Here is a 7502-nt window from a genome sequence, read left to right as displayed (position 1 = left end):
CTGTTGGCCAAGGTGTTCGTGTGTGCCACAGTGTCACGGATGGTGGGTGCCAGGTACTTGTGGTCCCTGCGGTCTCGCTGGGACCAGATGGAGCCCAGGCAGTGGGCAGGCACTAATTTCTTGAACAGCTCCTGAAGAAGATTCAGAGTGTAGCCAGCACTGCCTCACCCCAGGTCGGCTTCCATGGTCCTCCACAGTCCCAGGCGGGTTGAGGACAGAGCGGGAGCTCAGGAATCAGAGGATGTGATCTCTGAGGTGTGTGGGATTCCCTGGGTTTTATCTGTATCCACTGAAGGTGTCAGCACAAGATGACCTGGGACACAGTGCTGTGCAGAAGGGAGGGCATTTGCTCCCAGCCCCATCTCACTTCCTCCAGGCTCCGGAAAACAGCCCTCACCGGCCCACCCCAAGGGACATCTTCCACCCATCACAGTCCCCCTCGGGTCCCACTCCCCATTCCCATGCACATTCCCCCGAGGCAGGGAGAAGCACTGGCTTTGTGTGATTGTCTCCGCTGGAGTCAGTACACATCACATGCCTGATGTGTGCTGAGGATTTGAAGGCCCCCTGGGCACACGCGTGATCGGCCCAAGGACCTGGCAGCACTTCAGTGACCTCCCTCCTGCACCAAAGGCCCAACTTCCTCTCTGTTCCACCTCATTCATCGGCACAGCCACCCCGTGCAGCAGGTGCCCTTAGTGTCCGGCTCTGCTGTGCACATGGGGACAGCGAGCGCTTGGGGTTAAGAAAGTGCCCAAGTCGCAGTGTTGGTAACGGGGGAGCAGGAATGTGGACCCAGATCATCAGATTTTGGATCAGGGAATGGCAGGTGTGGGGCAGCTCATGGCACAGGAAGGCAGGGCCCCCCTGCCCTGCAAGCCCCGCTGCTCACCGCCTCCATCCTTGTCAGCTGCTCTGCCACCAGCCGGGGAGGGAAGTCCAAGATGTTCGGCTTCTCCTCCCCCAGCTGGTTTTCGGTGGTCACAGCCCAGGGTCTAGTGGGCTCTAGTTCAGGAGCTGGCACTGGGGCTGAAGTTAATGGTGCCCCTTCCTCCAGCCCTGTAGGGTCCGATGCAGGTAACGTTGGCTCCAGCTCTGCCACGGGTGGTGGGGCTGGAGCTGGAGCTGGCTCTAGCCCAGGGGCTGGTTCTGGCTCTGGCTCTGGATGTGGCAGGAGCTTTGGAGCTGGCTCTGCAGCAGGATAAGGAGAAAGTTTCACCCACACACCTGACAGTTTCTGTGCCTTTCTAAAGACAGGAAGGACTCCACTGCCTTTAAGGGAACTCTAGCCCATGAACCTCAATACAGACAGTCTTCTCAGACTCCAGTCCCCTCACCTTTCCGTTTGGCCTCAATGGCCTTGAGGTGCTCCAGGTGGCCTGGCAGAAGGTAGGCATGGCCCTCCACATGTGAGCCACCAAAGCTGACGTGCAGAGTGGCCAGCTGCAGGGTCCAGCATGGAAACTGTAGGGGCTCCCTGCAATCCTGCCCTTGGCCCAGCCAGGTTCCCAGCAGGAAATAGATAGCACTGCGGGGAGGCAGATGGGCCAGAGAGTCAGTGGCCCGGCCTTTCCTTAAACACTGCCCGCCCAAGGCACTCTTGTTAGCATCTGGGCCCCTGTGCCATCCCCTCCCCCTCCAGAGGAGGGGCCCATCCCAGCCCTGAGCCCCAGCTGACTGTCCTGGCAGTCGCAGGCCTGCTCATCCAGCAGGCTGAACACAGAGTCTGTGAGAGTCTCTTGTTCCCACCGACACTCTCCTCCCCAAGGGTCTGGACACAGCCCACCCCAGCCCTCCATGCAAATGGGCCACTGGAATGAAGACACCAGCACATCTGTGAGCAGCTTGCTCACACACCTCCTACCTGGTGGTGCCGCTCACAAGAGGTGGATGTGGAGAAAGGGAGGCAGAAGGAGCTGGGACTCTGCTGGGATTGGGTCTCTAGGAGGCAACTCAGCCCAGCCTCCCTTCCTGTTCTCAGGGGGCCTGGGCCCCATGCATAGCTCTCTTTGAGTCCAGCCCTGCTGGAGTGGAAGCCACCAGAACTCAGCCCTCCCATGGGAATCACAAGATGGGTGAGATGCAGGGTTCTCCCAGGCCTGACCCGGCCACAGCCTCCGTCCTCTCCCCGCACTCTGTTTGCTAGAGACAGGAGGCCCTCGGTCTGCACCCAAAGACCACTCACTTTGGGAGGTGGTGCTGTCCTCCAGCATCCTGCACACAATGGGCCAAGCTGCCTCCATGTGTCCCAAAGGGGATGAGGGCATCGGCCGGGATGGAGGGTAGATGGGACCTGTGAATGATGTCAAGTGTGACTGACTGACTCTCAGATTAGAGGAGAGGCCCAGGGAGGCTGTCTGCTTCATTCACTGAGTGACACTTAGTGTGTCCAGATGCCCTGTGCACAGTACGCCCTTCATAGACATTGTTAAATGAACTCCAACCTGAACCACCCCAGGTGTCTGAGATCCCTAAATGGCTACACCAAAGACAAGCACCAGGACCAGCTGGATGGCATCTCAAACTCCTTGACAGGATGCTCTCCAGGTGTTTTTCCAAACTCAAAAAGCCACAAGCCAGTGAAGGGAGAGGAAGACTACTTTCCGTGGGGGACAGAGAAATAATCAACACCAGCAACCACAGCATGACCCACCACCCTCTCTGCAGAGCCAGGCACCAGGGCAGCACCTGGAGGTCTGATCCCATTCATCCCTGGGAGAAGCCTAGCAAGTTCATCCTCTGCCACCCCACATTTCAGAGGAGCCAACTCAGGCTCAGAGAGATGTGGTGACATTCCCAATACAAGACACAGCTGGCAGTGGGCAGAGTCACCACTGTGCTGAGAGGAGGTGGGCAGTCACCTGGGAAACAGCTGGTCCAGCACCTGGTGGGCTGTGCTGGAGCCTGAGTAGCTGCAGAGGGAGGTGATGACACTGCAGAGGACTCTGCTGGGGAAGGCTGGCAGCACAGACTCTGAGAGCCTCTGCATCGTGCCTGCCTGGAGGGCACGCATCCTGCACGCCTCAGTGACAGACAGAGTGGACTCATCTTCACTCTGGGTGGGACGAGGAGGGACACAGAGTCAGGGTCACCACTGCGAACCACCAGCATTATCGAGGTCTGCAGCTGACCCAGGAACTCCTAGCCCCTCCCAGACGTGTGCGACAGGAGACACAGGAGCTCCCACACTCAGCAAGGTTCTGGGCTCTCAAAGTACAATCTGACTTTGGTCCTGCGAAGGACTCCACATTGATCTCCCTCGAGGCCATTTGCTCGCTGAGGGACAACACACCTCCCTCTGTGCAGAGCACCAGCCCAGTGAATCCTCAACAGACATGCCCTCTCTAGAGAGGAGAACAGAGGCTTAGACATGCCAGGTGGCTTCTCTAGGTCCTGTGGGTCAGAACTGAGAACCGCCCAAACTGGCGGCTGAGGGCCAGCCCCTCTAACTGCCTGAGGCTTCATCGGACCCTGACCCGGAGGGAAATGTTATGTGGCCACCTCACCCCTCCCAGGTATGGAAACAGTGTACAGGGCAGTGACACACTCTGAGAATCCCTTTGACTTCCAAAACACGCTGATGGTTATCTCTCTTACATTAAAGGGAGTTTGGAGACCCTCATTATCAAGGTTCCATTTTCCAAAAAAGGCAAAATTCAAAGATACTCAGGGCCTATTGGGAAGTGACAACGACAGCAACGTTTTCTCTAATCTTCCTAGGGAAATGCAAAGAGTGCCCTCCTACCCTCCTATGCAGCTGGTGGGGAGAAGCGGAAGTCCAGATTCCTTTGGGAATGGGACTGTGGGACACTCATGGGGGACAGCCCTGTTCGGGTCCCAGGAGAACGGCAGTTTGAGGTTGGATTCTGGGCCGGCCCTGGTTATCTCAGGGTTCTGGGTGGGAAGACCCCTCTGTGCCCACTCTCACCTCAGAGCAGCCCTGGTTATTGATGATGGTGCGGTGCAGCTGGTCCCTGTCCAGGGAGATGGAGTACCCGAAGCCATCCGCCAGCTCTTCGACCACCTCCTGCGTGCAGCTCTGCAAAGACAGTGCCCGAGATCCCAGCCGGGAGGTCTCAGGGGCCTGCCTCGACTTGGCCACAGGAGGAAACCCCAGCACAGATCAGGTACCAAGCAGCATTTGCATAGACCTCCAGCCAGGGAGGGAATGAGATGACAACCGGATGGCTCGGGACTAACCTATGGGTAGAGGAGCTTGGTCCCCAGCACCCACTCTCCCATCCTGCTAGCCACCAACTAGGCTGGGAACATGACACACTGCCAGGCTTCCAACACTGAGCAAACGGCTCCTACCCAGGGTGGGTCCCCGCTCTGCCCCGCCGTCCCTCACTCACTCCCCTCAGACACACAAGTAGGCTCAAAGGGGTGTGCGGGTGGCATTCAGTTTTGGCCTAACCCGGATGGCCTGCCCTGTGTTACCTGAGTGCTCCTCCTGCCAATTGGACAGAGGCGGTGCAGGTGAGGGCCAAGCCAGTGTCTATAGTGAATGAAAAGGCTCTTTTTCTTGGCTTTCCTGAAGCCAGAGCCTCCACAACTCGGGAGACAGCAGGAGAACATCCTCTTGTCTTCAGTGTCGCCACTCAAGTGGGCTCGATAGGATGCTATGTCTAGAATGTGGGCGCCTGGAGACCAGTGTGCTAAGTTCTGTTGGGGTCTGTCTCCAAGGAAGTGAGGTCACTTCCTCAAGGTTCCCTTACCTGGGCCCCTTCCTTCAATCACACCCACCGAAAACCTCTCTGGGATCTTGGCTGCTCACCCTCCTTGCCCATGTCACCTCCAGAACTGTACACAAATAGCCAGCACAGATCCCAAAACAGGACCTTGAGATGGAACCAGGGTGCCAGCTTGAGGACATGCAGCTGAGTTCCGACCTCTTTTTTCCTACAAGCTCTGTGTCCTGGAAATGCCAATGGGCCTCCCAGGGCCTCCTCAATCACCCAACCTGCACAATGGGGACGAGGCCAGAAATATCTCCCTCCGGACGTCCTCAGGTGTAGAAGAGACAATAGCGACAACACCTGTGGTCTGGTTTGCATGTGTCTGATGCACACACTTAGAGATGAAAGAATGACAAGAGGGGGTGGGATGTAGTGTGGAGTACCCCTCAAAACAGGCCTGGGTTCCAGCTGTGTGACCTTGAGAAAGTCACTGCCCCTCTAGGCCTCGTTTCAAGGTCTGCACCTTTAAGAGGTGGAAATTAGCGGAAATTCAGATATTTCCATTCACTGGCATGAACCTTGCACGGTCTCCTGTTTGACTTAGAATCAGACCCAAGTGCCTCATGTCGGCCTATGTGGTGGGCAGCCTCCTCCATGGCTTCCAGTGCTCACTGCCTTCTGCTGTGCATGTCCTTGTGGAACCACAAGTGGTCAGGAACTGCCTTCTGAATAGAATGCAGCCAAGGTCATGGGATGGTCTGCAACCCAGGGTTAAGAACAAAAAGCCTGGCCCTTCCTTCTTACTCATTGGCTTTAGTCCCCTCCCTCTTTCCCCCCTTCTGTTTCCATCTCTCTCTCTCTCTGTCTGCATCATATATCTCTGGAACTGGGGGAGCAAGTGTGCATGTTTTCAGTTGCCCTATGTAGAGGCTCCATAGGAGAGAACGGAGGGAATGATCGGCCAACAGACAGGCAGGAACTCAGACTTTCAGTCCAAACAAACCCCGTCAGCATGCATGTGAGTGAACTTGGGAGCAAACCCTCCCCGTGTCGAGCCGCAATAGAGCCGCAGCCCCTGCTTCACAGAGACCTTGAGGCAGAGGCACCCAGCTAAGCTGTGCCCCATTCCTGGCACACACACTTTGTGAGATGTTAAGGATTTGTATTTTCTAGGTGCAATGTCTTAGAGCAGTGTCATCAGAGAGTGACGGGAAAAGCACAGTCTGCCAGTTCCTGCCTTCTGGCCCTGCCTGTCCCCATCTGCCCTCCTCTCTCTTCTCAGGCTCCTTCCAGCTACACCGCCATCTTTCTGACCTTGTCTGGTCAGACCCACTTCTTCCTGTGAGCCTCTGTGCCAGCGGTGCCTTCTCCCTGACACTCAAACTGTTCCCAGACACAGGCAGGCGTGCCTCTCATCTGGCACCCTGCTCACAGCAAATGTCACCCCTATGATGCCTTTCAGAGCCTCCCAGGCACAGGCTCCACTGTCACAGGTCTCCCACCTGCAAGGGCATCTCATGATGTCCTCCTTCTTGGTCTCATCTGGATAAAGTGAGTCCATGAAGGAGGGCTTTCTGCTTGGCGGACGAGGAGGCAGCTTCTTCCGGTTTCCTCAGGATCATGACTGTCTCTTCTGGGCTGAATGTTTCCCCTCCCAAGTCCATTGTGAAAGGAAATTCTCATTCCCTTGCTTTCAAGGGTCTGGTTTCCCCAAGAACACAGGGAGACTCCCCTCTCCCTGGAATGCAGCACCAGCCCCTACACCCAAAGCCTGAAAATTAGCACCCAGCTTGAAACACAACCAGATCCTGAAGTCACTTCCTGCTGAGGCCCCCCATCCATTTTGTAACCCCATTGTAACTCCTTTGCTCACCTTTCCCCTGAGACACAGCTCCCAGCCTGCCCTTGGCTTCTTACAGGAACAGTGGGATTTCCCAGAAGCACTCCCAGCCTGGGCAAGAAATGTTTTGAAATGTTCTCTATGTATTTTCCAGGACATGGGATATGGGGAGAAGTCATTTTGGTTGTGTATGTGCAACAGTTTTGATGCGAATAGCATCTTTTTCAGACAGAGATCAAAGAGTGCAGCTACCGGGTGTAACAAGAAAATGGATACACCGAGCTATCGTCTTCATGGTGTGAAGTCTTAGAGAGCAAAGAACATGCTTAAGAGCAGAGAATATGGAGCCAACATCTTATGTTCAAATTCCACCTCAATCACTTCCTAGATATTGGTAGAGGGCAAAGTACTTACCTCATTGGTGCCTCAGTTTCTTCATCTGTTGTTGGCAAGAAGGATAAGCGTACCTAATTTGTGAGGATATGGAGACTGCTAAAGGAGTTAATGTTTCAAAACACTTGCAACATCCAGCACATTGCATGCCCTGTACGCATACATTACAAATGAAATGCAAATGTTCTTCTGACGCTGTCTGTTTGCTCCAGAGGGGAGACTAGGGGCTGGAAGGATGTAGACAGCACTCCCTGAGACAGGATGAATCGATGAATGAACAACACTGTTGAAGGCATTACCAATGGCACATCCGCCTCCCTATGGACATTCCCAAGGACAATCACACCCAAGCATCCCTCCTCCGTCCTGCATCGTCTTCTGGGCTTCTATCCAGGAATCACGGGGGCTTCTTGAACCCTGGGACCCACACCCACCTCAGGTTCTCTTCTCTCTGACAGCAAACCCCAGGCCTTGTCCTAATGGCTGCAGCCCACAGGCTCTGAACTGACATCCTTTTCTTCACTTGAGGGAGACATGTCATTCCCAGAGCTGGGCACACAGAGTGTCAGCCTTGGAGGAAATGCCTCCCT

This window comes from Equus asinus, unplaced genomic scaffold (assembly GCF_041296235.1).
Source record: "Equus asinus isolate D_3611 breed Donkey unplaced genomic scaffold, EquAss-T2T_v2 contig_618, whole genome shotgun sequence".
Classification (NCBI taxonomy): domain Eukaryota; kingdom Metazoa; phylum Chordata; class Mammalia; order Perissodactyla; family Equidae; genus Equus; species Equus asinus.
The sequence above is the reverse complement of the archived record's forward strand: the minus strand, read 5'-3'. Positions refer to the sequence as shown.